The 13,956-nt window shown below is 46.5% G+C and overlaps 1 non-coding gene across 1 annotated transcript; it reads left to right on the forward strand.

Moving 5' to 3' along the window:
* The first annotated feature begins 4,950 nt into the window (after positions 1–4,950).
* Positions 4,951–5,085, forward strand: LOC116904721. The gene has a single exon (XR_004388414.1). It is a non-coding gene; the product is annotated as a small nucleolar RNA SNORA17 (small nucleolar RNA).
* Positions 5,086–13,956: the final 8,871 nt, after the last annotated feature.

Consider the following 13,956-nt stretch of genomic DNA (forward strand, 5'->3'; position numbering starts at 1 on the left):
CAATGGCACCTCTCGATAACTTACAATCCTTAATATAATGTAAGTGCTATGTCATAGCGATTATCATCCATCGTTCCCAAAACGATAAGGGAGAGTCTACTCATGCTCGGTACATTTGTTTCCCAAATATTTTCAATCTGCCGTTGACTTCATCGATGGATAAAGAACTCTAAGATACAAAAGATCGGCTGTATAAAGTTTAACTCGTTAAGTTGGATCAAGAATTTGTATGCATGATGACTCTGATCTGAAGAGGACCCCACTGGAATCCAGGGTGTGATCAAGAACAGTGCACATGTATCAGGCCCTAGGTGTCCTCAGGCAGCTGCATTCCACCAAGGTCCTAATGGTAGCATGGTTTGAGTCTAAAATGTCCCCAATGGGCTTGTGTTTCGAACACTCGTTTTGAAGCTTGAAGCCTCTAGAAGGGTGTGACTGGCAAAGACATTCACTAGACCCTTCATATAAGAGTGTTTGAAGGATAAATGGGTCTTTATTTAGTCCCATTCTCCCTACCCCCGATGCACCACAATGTGACCCGATGTTCTCCGCGCACACAGTCCTGCTGACATGATGTCCCACCAGTGCATGGGGCCAGGCACCCGAGAACTGAGATTTCTAAACCACGGGCCAAAACAAACCCTTCCTTCCTTCCATTCTTCTTTCCTTCCTTCCTTCCTTCCTTCCTTCCTTCCTTCCTTCCTTCCTTCCTTTCTTCCTTCCTTTCTTGCTTGCTTCTTTTGTTTGTCAGAAATTGTGGCTATAACAACATCTAGGTAAATAGCACAAGTGGCTGCTGCAGTGCTGTGCTCCTTGAGGGTCAGTCCTTGTGCCTGATGAACGGCTGCACACGCCAGGAAGGAGGCAATGCCCAGAACTCAGAGCACTTGTCTCTGCAGGTAGTGGACAGTGTGGGTTTGCACTGCAGAGGTTTTCATGAGGAGCCAGCGGTAAACTCGTTACTCTGCCAGCTTAGAGACTTAGACCATCCAACCATGTGTATATATTTCACTCCATGAGGGGAACAACCCTTCTTTTTCTCCAGAGTGGAGAAACCAAGCTACCTTTCTGACGTCACAAATCCAAAGTTCTGAAGGACCAAAGGCATATCTCACTGCCAAGACAGCCGAGTCTGAACCCCTACCCATGTGTACAAGTTATGGGCGGAGGGCAGAGGGAAATGGAGCTTCCCTGAAGGTGCCTGACAGCCACAGCTGTCCCCTACAGCCTGGGCCTGGGGACCACAGCTGTCCCCTACAGCCTGGGCCTGGGGACCAAGTAGCTAACACCTTCAGCAGAGGCAAGGGTGGGTAGTGATTTGTTTTGTTTGTGCTTTTTTCTTCCCCCGCCATTTCAGGATTCTAGGATTTGGAACTATCAAGTAACATCAACAGTCTGTATGTGTTTTGGAGACAAAGGAAGTGACAAGCCTCAACTCCCTCACTCACTGGTGTTTTGCTCCCCTTTCCTCCAACTCCTAGCAGACCCATCCCTTCTTCCCATGCCTGGCTCGTTTTCCTGACCCCTCAAATCAGGAAGACGCTCTCTCCAAGGCATTGCTCAGCCCCCACAAGCTAAAGGAAATGCTGTCGCTCGTGTGCACCTTTAGCCTCATATATTTGTCCCCACAGGTTCTCTAGTTCTGTGCTGTACCTGTTGGCTCTCCTCCCTTCCAAGTAAGCCGCGCATTCTCCGAAGACCTTTAGATTCTCAATCTTAGCATTATGCCTGGTGGTTACTCTATTGTGAGACAGTAAAGGAACCGGACTACAAATAGGTCAGATCTCAGCCCCCACCTCACTGGTTTCAGGGCAGGAACTACAAACCCTCGGTGGCTGTGAGCTGCTTGAGTCTGTGCAGTGAGCTCCTAGGTAGCACCTCACACAGAGAACACGTTAGGGTCTTGGGTCTGACCCTGACGCTGGACTCTCCCATGATGAATACCTGTAAATGGTCACCGGCACGCCTCAACTGCTCTCACAGCCTGCCGCTGGTGTGCTTGGAAGGAGTTGGCCTGTACCCCAGCTCCTGAGGTCAGCCCTCATTAGCTTGAGATAATTGCAGACTCTCGGCCTGTTTAGCACAGACCTTGACTGCGGAACATATTTGACCCAAGCCTGCGGCTGTTGGGAGGGGTTGGAGGAAGTCGGTGTACACCACATTTGATCCAAGACTTATTGGTGGCCTGAGAAGGTCTTCCTTTTTCTGCATGTTTGATGCTATGCTAGAACAGCAGCCGGTAACTGGTTGACTAAGAGGGACAAGAGTCTGAAAACAAAGCCAGACCATAGAGAACCCAGCCAGAAAACTAGTGACCGTCCGAATCCAGCTGCCAGTCTTTGAACATCTTTATTACCAAGCCGCCGTGACTTCTGTTCTCGGTTTACTTGCAACAAAAAGCTGCGAGGAGTGTCTCAGCCTACAGTCCAAGAAGCGAAGCAGTGGAGCAACCAGGCTGAGTTTAGAAAGCGCCAGGACAGCAAGGGACTTGAAAGAATTAGCCTTAGAGGGAGGAGGCGAAGGGAAAGCTCAGGGAAGAACCAGAGCACACCGGGCCTCTGCTGCCCCCTAGCGGACACTGCTGCCACCATCGATCTGCAGCCCTAGCTCAAAAATTGACCAAAGTACCGTTCACAGGTGCCTCAACTTTCCAAAGACCTGGACCCTGAGGAGTTAGTTAAGTAGCCAAGGGGAGTGTTCCTTGTTTGTACATTAGGAAAAATAACAGCCCCTGCTACCTGTAAGATTTTAATTAGATTAAATAGTCAAGATGAGGTTAAAGGGACCTATCTGCCCATATGAAATAACAAAGGGGAAACAAGAATTGCTGTTGTAAGAAGTTTTGAAAAGTAGCACGAAGAGCGATTGATTCATGTCGCTGACCAGAGAGGATCCACTCCATGCCTTAGAAAGTGTGTCTGTGACGAAGCTTATGGCTGTGCAAGTCAGAGCACCCACCTAAGCAGGGTAGGAACCTGGAGAGAGGGAACACAGCAGACACGTGGAGATGCAGAGGCCCCTGCAAGCCCCAGAATTACCCATAGATGCGAATGAGGAGATGACCAGGAGAGCTACTGGAAAGGACTGGCGGGAAAGAGACTCTGCGTTTAGCCAGACATAGAAAGCCAGGGCGGGAACGGAGGTCCTCACCACTAGCAGGGCTACTGGACCGTCAGGACCCCTTACTTCAGACAAGGTAGTTAGTAAGTAGTATGCAGGTCCCCTAAGGTGGTGGTTCTCAACCTCCTAATGCTCCAACTCTTCATAGTTCCTCATGTCATGGGGACCCCTAACCATAAAATTACTTTTGTTGTTACTTCATAACTATAATTTTGCTACTGTTATGATCGTGATATAAATAGTTGATATGTGACCACTGTGAAGGGGGTCACTGTGAAAGTGGGTCACCCCCCCAAAAGGGGTCACAAACCACAGGTTGAGAACTGCTTCCCCGAGTTCTCTCACAGACAGAAACTGGATGGAGCCATCTGTGGCCAGGACAAAAGTGAAGCTCACAGCAAGCTCAGAGGTACATACAGGGAAAGAAAAACAGTCACCACAAAATTTAAAAACAGGGATAATGTATAACACCCCCCCCGAAAAAGTGCCTGTGCCTTCCAACAGGCAAGACGAGGCAGAAGCCCAATGAGTTCACTGCCAAAGCACAGCATAGTGTAGTTGGGTGGGAAACAAATCTTGGAAGGAAAACTATAGCCCCGAGATTAAGTTAAAAAGCAAGAATGGTCTCCAGTCTATGACTTCTGCTTCCCCTTAGAAACCAGGACAAAGAGCATTAAATTAGATATGGACAAAACAGGAGGGAAAGAAGAAGCAAAATCAGATAATAAATTACTGCAGTAGACGACAGGAAAACAAAAAATTAATAGCTGGAAAAAATTTTAGACAGTCAATAAGGTTGGCAAACCAAACCACATGGCCTGGGGGTGGACGCCTTTAATCCTCGCCCTCAGGAGGCAGAGGCAGGATGGTCTCTGTGAGTTCTGGGCCAGCTTGGTTTACAGAGTGAGTTCTAGGACAGTCAAGGCTTCATGGGGGATTGTGACAAAGGGGAAATGAGAATTGCTGAAGTGAGAAGTTTTGAAAAGTAGCACGAACATAGAGCGATTGATCCATGTCGCTGATCAGAGAGGATCCACTCCATGCCTTAGAATGTGTGTCTGTGACGAACAAACAAACAGGCGGACAATAAACCCTGATAGCCCAGTGGTCAGACTGTTGGAGGAGAGGGAGAAGCAAGGAAGAGAGCGGGAAAGGATGGGAGGGAGAAGTGGTCCAGCTGCCAACAGAAGAGTGCTGACAGCCCTGCAGATGCTGCAGATGGTCAAAGGAAACTAACACAATGTTATGAAAAATGTAATGTAATGATTAGTTAGTGCCAAAGTCCTTGAAGGAAATACATGTACTCCAAATGTACACACCATGTTAAATTATCTTATCTCTATTCTTATATATCGTACTTAAAAGAAAATTCCCACAAAGGAAATCTCAGTTTGGAGGGCCTTGTCACCTACCACTAACAGGGTAATTCATATTGACTCCAGTCTTCCAGGGAACTGTACAGAACTGACCACTACTCAGATCATTGGAAGAGACCATTTTATCCTGTAACTCAATCAAAAGTGTTACAAGTAGCGGAAGCTACATACAGACACCTCTGTGAGCACAGGCATAAACACATGTGCACACACATATGCACTTAAAGCCTAATTTTAACAAATCAAATCCAACAATGTGTAAGACAATGCATCAGGACAAGCTGGGGCATGTCCCAAGAACGCAAAGCTGGTTCACTAATGATCTAAAATCCTACCAGTGCTTTTCCCTGTGTTCTTCTGCTTAAGGAAAACCCACAAGAATCACAATCGTACATTTGAAGATGAAGAAAAGCATCTTTAAACCATTAAAAGCTTTTCCATAGTCACCTCTAGAGTTACCCCTAGTAACACTGCTGGTATGGTGGCTGTGTCACACTCACATCATCAGTAGGTGGCAGAGAAGAGAGAGGCTATGTCTGTGCTCAGAGTTCTGACCTATGAACATCTGAATGATTAGGAGCCTAACAGTTCCTTGGGGGTTGGGGGGGGGTGAGCAAACCAAAACCCTGAGACAGAGTCCACTGCCCGGGGTTCAGACAGGGAGCTGGCCTGATGACCACCAGCCTGGTGTCATGCAAACCCAGGACTGGGAGCAAGCTGGAGACCTAAGGGACGCTGCCTGGGACTGAGGGCTCAGGAGGGAGTGAGCCCAAGACAGATGACCCTCACTTGAGGCCACTTGGGCAGGCTGCATGATGAAGAAGCCAGTGATAACCACCAGAGCAGCGCCATGGGAACCGAACAGGGAGCTAGCCTAAGACAACCACCACACAAGGCCTGGGGGGGAGGGGCGAACCATGCCCAAGACGACACCTGCAGGGTGTATAGCACTCTTGAAACCACTCTTGAGATGACCCCAGGCACTCAGAGACCCTAAGTACTTCTAAGAAGAGCGAGCAAGTGTGGAGAGATGGAGGAGAAAGAGAAAGAGAAGGGCGTGGACACAATGAAGAGGCAGAACTAGAGACTCAAGGATACTGAGGAGCAGCCTGATGTGAGCAGCCGGCGATGCCGCTGGGACCACGGTGGGGTCCTGGCCTGTGCTGCCACTAGGGTTGGGATAGGGAGGGCATCTAGGTCCCAGACCCTAAAGCAACAGGGGTCTGTTACCACCAAAAGGCAGGTGGATATCCCTGGTCTAGGCTGCTACCTGGGGACATGGCAACGTCTGTGGACTCTGCAGAACTGGCCCCACCCCTCACTTGGGCATCCTGGGAGAGCTGGTCCTAGGGACGTGAGAACAGGAGAGCTGAGCCTGCCCCTAGTCAACTGCAGTACACAGGAGAGGGGCCCTGCACCTGCCCTGGGCAGAACCCCCTGCATGGGGGTGGGAGTGTATATGGACAAACACACACTGGGACACAGAGACGGGAGGAGGTGACAGGCAAGCCAACCCTGAAGGCTGGGAAAGCTGGCTCTACCACTCGTCTGCCATGTGGTCTGACGTGGACATGAAGAGAGAGATGAACCCCACCTACCCCCTGCCTCTTGCCACCTATGGCAGGCAGGAGAGCTGGCCCCAGGTCATCAGAGCAGAGGGCTGGCTCTGTCCCTCACCTCGGCATGTGGGATTGTAGGCTCGGCCCCGCACCTGAGCAGCAGAGTATAGAACTGACTCTAGTAATGGGAACTGCTGGTGAGCAGGGTGGGAGAGCCACCAGGCTAACCAGGCTGACCATCTCAAATGCCTCTCGGGCCCGGATCCAGGACTTTGAATTGGCCCAGCCCAACATCTACCCCATTGATGAACCACTGGAGTGCATGAAAGGGTCAGTCCTGCAGAGCCAAAGCTACAAGATCTCCGTGACATGGGGCAACAACAGGATATCTGAGAGGTGTCTCCATAAGGTTCCAGTATTGGTAGAGGAGCAGAAGCTAGGGCCCTTGTACCAGACCAACAGGCCATTGCAATGAACATTTGCAAGCAAAGCAGTTTGGACAAAGGGATATACTCTGGGACACACTATAATTTCCACAATGAGATGTTCTTTTCTCTGTTTCCGGGAAGGTTGCAAGGGTGGAGGGCAGGTACAAGCGGGTGGGAGCTAAGTGGAAATGTGGGGCATGATGTGAAATTCACGAAGAACCTATAAAAAGCTTTTTAAAAAACTAGAATTAGAGCTTTATGAACCTAGTGGTTTCTAAGAAGGATCTATACAAATTATAATTACTTATTAAAAATGAAATGCTTTTCCTCTAAGCAGAAGAATGAGGTGAGAATGTCGCACACGATTTCTATTTAAAGTCTTGCTGAAGGGTCTAGGACATCAGCTTGGTCCAAACTCATTCATTTTGCTCATCTTTCAAAGGTATCAGAATTGCACATTTCAAGGGTGTAGTAGGAGGTGGCTGGCGCCTCTGGCTTTGCTCACACTCCACTCTCCCGACCTGAGTAAGCAGTTTTCTGCCAAGCAGGAAACAGAAAACTGCAGCTCGACCACACTTTCTAATATCCCTGGAACTGGACATAGCTACTAGTGTGTCCGACAGACTGTAGAGCCTCTGTGTCCCCTTGAAGGCTTTCCTTCCTCCTTTTCTTCCTTTCTCTCCTTCTTTCCTTCCTTCCTTCCTTCTTTCCTTCCTTCCTCCCTCCCTTTCTTTCTTTAGAGTGTCTCCGGAAGTCTGTACTTAGCTCCTTCCTGAAATAATCATACTGACATGTTGACTACAGTTGATTGTGTTCTCTCTGCTACATTACCATGAATTCAAAATTAACCAGAAAATGGTTAATTTTCACCCAAACACCAGTTAGCCATACTATCTTCTCGGCAAGCCTCCATGAGTGAGTGAAGCCACAGTAATGATGGGCACCACTTGCTAGGCACATACCATGAATCTTGTAGGGTTTGGCACTTTGAACATGCCACCTAGAAACACGGGCATGGTGCTACACACCTGTTGTCCCAGCCCTCAGGGGCAGAGGGAGGAGGACTACAAGTTCAAGGCCTGCCTGAACAAGTAGCAAGGTACTCTCTGAAACAAAGCCAGAAAAAGAAAAACCATAGCTTCTTTGAGAGGGAAAACATAGTTGGTGTGGGTTAACTGACTTCCTTGAAGCCATACAGAGGATAACAGCAAGAGGATTTCCATTAAAACCCATCTGGTTTTCCCCTGCACATTGAAAGCTAGAGTTTTTCAATAAAGAGCCTTTAAAGAAAAGGAACGATCTACAACCAAATGACTGTTGAAAATCAGTTGTGTCTATGAAATGCCAAATCCCTTATTAATTCTCTAAGCCCTAGGTTGGAATTAATTTTCATGTTTTCACTAATTCCTCCTTGTGGACAGCAGCCAGTTGGGGCCCAGCTAGACTCGTGTCACACATTTCAGCTTAGGCAAGTAAGGAGACCTCAGAAATCAGAGTCTCTCATGTTGTCTCCAGAGATCTCCAGGGAAACAGAGCTCCTTGGAAATTCTTGTATGCCTGAGAAGAATGGAGATGGAGGCAGGGGCTATGCACTTGTGACCTTGTGAGGCAGACTAGTGGACCAGAAGCTCAGGCAGGAACGTACCCTCCAGGCTTGAACTCCAGGGCAGTCTGGATGTGGAATCTCCAGAGAACCACCTCACCTCTCTTAAGTCCTGCAGTGGACTAGAGGAGGCTGCTTGCAGTATACGAAGTACTCTTCTTCAGATTTTGTAAATATATCTTCACAGCAACCTAAAACCAGTGTTTGACCAATCACCAGGACATCCTGTGCTAGCCATTTTGATTCATAAAATTAACTATCATGCTATCAGAGACCAGGAAGACAGGGTGGTAAGCCCCCTACATCCATGTTTAACCCAGTGTGTACTAAAAATATGTATTTGAAAACTGTGTATGCTCTGAGTATTTGCAGATCTCCTTCCCTAATAAGAGCACAACTATTTGCCTGGCACCTGTATCACATTACATTATAATTACGACTTTAATTAATCCATAGATTATTTTAAATATGCACAAGAATTGGCATAGGTTACTTTCAAATATGACATCATTTTACATAAGTGGCTTGAGCCCCTGTGATGCTTTAATGAGAAATGTCCCCCTAGAATTGGGTATTTGGAAAGTTGGTTCCTAATTGGTGGTGCTGTTTGTGGAGATTCAGGTGGTCCAGCTTTACAGAACAACGCGTACCACTGAGGACAGGCTCCAATATTCCATGCCCTTGCTCTACTTCCGGTTCCCTCTCTGCTTCAGACTTACACGTGGAGATTTGGGCTGTCAGCTTCCTGCCTGTGCTCCCATGCTTGCCCGTTGCCGCCATGCCTCCCACCATGATGAACTCAAATCCCTCGGGAGCCATGAGTCAAATGTATTCTTCCTTCTGCAAGTTGCTTTGGGCCATAGGGTTTAGTCACAGCAACAGAAAAGTAACTAACACAGCATCTTTCAGCTCCACACAGAACATGCAGACAGTGCTGTCCAGGAGTCAAAGACCAGCTGTGTGATCTGTGATGGAAAGGCCTCAGCGGGGATCTCATGGACAGTGTGCAGACTTTGAGCCCAACTGTGAAGTTCTATAAGTGCTAAACTGTGGTAAGTTCTCAATTGAGAAATACGTGACGGAGCCAGGATAAGTATTATGAACATCGGTTGTGTGAAGAATACCACAGTGTTCAGGTAGCTTATGCGCAGAATCCCCGAGCTGTGTCATTAAGGTTATTTTGTGGTTTCAGAAAATAAATGAATGAATAAATCAATAAACAAACAATAAAACGGAAGGTCTCTTCAACTTCAGCAAAACTGTTTCCAGGTCAGTTAATCTGGAACTGAATGTCACCTTGAATTCTTCCAGGCCTGGCAGGGCCCCATGCAAGGGATGGTTTGCATTCCATGAAGGAAAGCAGCTTTGGGTGCTGGAGAATCAGCCATCTCAGAGCAAAGAGCACACTGAATGTGAGCTCAGATGGTGCAGGTAAGGAGAGGGTCACTGGTCAGAAGCTCAAAGGCCCTGCTCATCTTTCCATCAGTAAGAAAGGCCACCCATTGGTATCACAAAACAAATCGCCTTTATATGCCGTGAAACTGATTTGCATCGAATCAGTCAGGACTTAAGAGGTCAACACCAATACTCAGTACTTATCTGGGAGTTAAAGTACTAAAAATGTAACCTTCAACTTGAAGCCAGAAAAGAGGAGGTCTCTCGATTACACTCTGAGGGCTCTGTCATTTGGCCAGAGCTAATTCTTTCTAGAACCTTGTTTCCTCCTCAGTAAACAAGGTTACAATTCCCAGCCTTGTGTCATTATTTTTGAAAGTTGATTTTTAAGAGAAGACCAACAATAGACAAAGGGGCCATATGGAACTAAAAATAAGTTTCTGCACAGCAAAATACACCCACGGAGTCTTGTAGTCACCTAAAGAGGCAGCCTTACCAAATGTTAAAAAAATGACCAGTTATACATCTGACAAAAAATATCTAAAATATACAAAGAACTCAAAGCACTGGATATCAAGAAAAGAAACAACCCAATTATGATATGGGGCAAAAAAAACTAAACAAAGAGTTTTCAAACTATGCTAGTTAATTTTTATATTAATTTATCACAAGCTGGGGGTCATCTTGAAAGAAGAAATTTTAATTGAGAAAAATACCTCCATGGAATTGACCTGTAGGGTATTTTTTAATGATTATTAATGTAGGGGGGCCCAATCCATTATGGACTATGCCACTCTGAGACAGAAGATCCTGGGATGTATAAGACCACAGACTGAGCAAACCAGGGGTAAGCCAATTAACCACATTCTTCCATGGCCTTTGCATCAGCCCCTGCCTTGAGTTCTTGCCCTGACGTCATCATGAATGGACTGTGATATGGAGCTGTAAGATAAATAAACCTTTTCCTAGCAAGTTGCTTTTGATCTTATCACAGCAACAGAAACCCATTATTAAGACATAAAAGATGAACTATGAATGTGTAGGCTTAATTTTTTTCAAAACCAACTTCTAACCAGGGTTCTTAAATGCCTCACCCTCCCTTCTAGCCCACCATCGACCAGAGGTGGTAGAAAGGACCTCTCAGTCTTTCACCGAAAATTCCTTCAACCGACGGGTGGGCACCTCATCGAGGCTTTTGGTTGTTGTTGCTTTTGCTGCTGCTCTTTACAAAAATGAAAGTAAGAACAGATACAGACAATGCATGAAGACAAAGACCCTAGACGTTTACCAGCCAGTGCCAGGCCCTCCAGGTTGGGGGTCCTGGAAGTCTGGGGGTTTCCCACCAATGCACCAAATATTGTGCCCAGATCACAGAAACCCCAAAGAGACTACCAAGAACCACAACTCCAATGCAAGCCCATGAGAGTCTTTATTCAAGCTGGAGTTTGGGCCACACACCTTCCTGACGTAACAGGAAAGGAGAGTAGCCCTGAGTTCTAGGGGAAGGAGGTTTAAAAAGGAAAAACCCACAAGTGGCGTTTCCAAACGTTGGCATTACACGAGATGGGTAAAGGGATGTTGGTCTTCCAGCTAATTGGTTTACAGCACTGGTTAAACCATAAGGAGGGAGATGCACCAAAGAGGAGCATCCTAACCTGGGAACAACTTATGTTTTCTAAGCCCACTCTGTTGTTATCAGCTAGCTGCAGCTGCTGTGTCTATTTTGCAACTGCCAGGAACATTTCTGATTTTCTCAGAACTCAAGGATGGGGGGGGGGCATGCCTCTCTAAGGGCAAATTAACTTAGAATGGAGTTTTTAAAAACAAAATAGAGTTTATTCTGCTACTTTAATCCTTACAATTTGCCTGCCCACTTACAGAAATGAGTGGAAAACACTTCCCTGGGCATCAGAGAAACTGATGAATGTGATAGCATAGATTAGCAGCCAAAGGCCAGGCAGGTCATATGGGTCCGTGTGTACATCACTGCTGGATCTCCAGGAAGGAAAAGGAGAAACTGAGGTCCTTCCTGGGTACTGAGTTTTACTAATCACCTATGAAAACCTTCCTTGAACAGCAAAACCAGCACATTCTGAGACCTGGGACAGACAGATGTCTTTCTCTTTCTAGCTATACAAAAACATTAGCACTCAGCTTTGTCTCCTATTCCTTTTCAGAGACCCATTTTTTTTTCTCTCCAGAAATTCAGATGTGAATCTAAGTCTAAATATAGGCAGGCATGCTCTGATCCCTGAGTCTGGGGACTGAGAAAGACAGGACAGCAATGAAGTGACCTCAAGAGCAGCTAATTAATAGATCAAGGATGGTCTCTTCTAAATCAGGGAGAGTCCTCAGACCCCAGTATAGCAGATGTCATACAGGGGATAAAGGGCATGCACTAATACAGAGTCAACTGCTCCTGGCATCACTGGAAATGACACCACTGTCCAGAGCAAGGTGAGGCTCCCAGTACTCCGAGGGCCATATTCCCTTGCTGGGACAGAAGTGTTCAATTGTGAGATTCTTTTTTTCTAACCCCCAGTGAAGAGTGTAGAAAATGGCAGCACACAGTCCAGAGCTGGCTGGAATCTCTCCAACTGAACAAAGGGAATATGGTCCCTGGATGATCAAAGACTAACACAAAATAGAGACGCCAGTAGTTTGAAACACCAGAGTTGGCAAAGATCTAAAGTGGGTCATCGCCTCGACACTAAGGCTAATGCCAACCACCTGGACCCAAAGTAAGGCAGAATGTACTGCAGACTTTACCACAGGCTTGCCCTCCCCAGTCTCCCGCCAGTTTGGCCTTGAGCAGAGAGAGCCTTCTTCACTGAACCCAGGTTGGTTTTCTTTATCCCATGGGATATTTCTCTTCCAGTGACATCCTAGCTTTCCTTTCTTTGTACAGGTGCTTTTTTAACCCTGTGACATTAGGCACCAAATACCCAAAGAGACGTGGTTCTCACGTTTAAACTGGAGATCAGCTTGGCTTATGCAAAGATTTAAGCTTGGACCTCAGCTTCTCATCTGCCAACAAGTGATGAAACAGACAGTGGAGAGATCCGTCTTACAAAAGTCTATGGAACTGGATGCCCCAGATGCCCAGCCTCCAGCAGTTCCTGACCGGTGCTGTGTTTCTGGGTGGGCTCAGTGCCCTGAGTTCTCACTGCTGCTTTCTAGAGCAGAGCAGAAAAAGAACTGTTAGGAGCTCAGTGTCCCTGTTGAAGTCAGCTGGATGTCATGCTGCTCACAGACCTTGGACCCAGCAAACTATCTCTAGAAAACATATGCCAAAATTTCCACATGACCAGAATGCATATGTTTATTCTGCCTAAATAATGAGACCTAAATAGAAACTGTAAAGCACACAAACGAAACATTAAATGTGTCCAATTATCACTCCAGGAACGTTTAGTCTTGCTCATTTCTGAGATTTACATATTCGTTAGTCTTTGCTCAGGACTTCTCCCGTGTCGCATCTTTCTGCTCACGGCTGGCAAAATCTATCTTCTGCTTCCATCTCTTTGACTCTGTTGACACATTTTGGAATTCAGACTTTGTGTGTCTGTTAGCAAACACAGAGACTCCTAGCTCACATCCCAAAGCAGTTGCACCCCCAGGAGCACCAGCACATTTCTTGTGGTCTCTGAAGCCCTAATGGTGGTTGTTGTGTTGGGACAAAGAAAGGACAACACAGCTATAGTCCCACGGGAATAGAATGGTGGAGAAACCTATAGCTCAGAGTCAATTCACGAATGGTGGAGAAACCTATAGCTCAGAGTCAATTCACAAATTTTCCTTGATGCAAACACCAGTTCTAAATGAGTATCTTTAGTTGTATACCGACACTAATTGCTCAGAGACTGTAGAGAACCCATGTTATAGGAAGTGAACACAAGACTGCTCCCACTTCAGACGTAAAGGGTTCCCTAGACAGACGTGCACTTTTGCTCAGCTGACTATGAATTTAGGTGCTTCTACTCTTCTTAAGTTTGACAATTTGCTAGAGAAACAAAAGGTTTCAATACAATAACTACAATTAATTATAATAGCTTTACTTTTGAGGGTGCAAATGAACAAGCAATTGGGAGAGATATACATTGCCAGGAACAAAGGAAACTCCAGTAGGCGGTCCAAATATCCAGAAATGAGCTCAACATTGAGTATATGAGGTCTTCTGATGGGTAGATAAAAGACATATTTCTCAGGAACTTATGAAGCTGGTTCCCCTTTACCAAAAGGAATTATTTCCCTTACCTCTGGCAGAAGGGACATGTGGCTAACTCTGATACCTATTAGCATGTCAAAGCTCATGCTGGCCTCCAGGCTTCTTCAGAACCACACGTACATGTACATTTCAAAGTCCACGCTAGCTACTAGCATCCTAGCCCTTTCCAACTCCTCACTCGCCCTAAACTCCCCCCAGTTCATGGACTTTCCTTCCCCCAGCTACCCATTCTCCTTATACCCCTGCT

The sequence above is a fragment of the Rattus rattus genome, chromosome 6 (assembly GCF_011064425.1).
Source record: "Rattus rattus isolate New Zealand chromosome 6, Rrattus_CSIRO_v1, whole genome shotgun sequence".
Classification (NCBI taxonomy): Eukaryota; Metazoa; Chordata; class Mammalia; order Rodentia; family Muridae; genus Rattus; species Rattus rattus.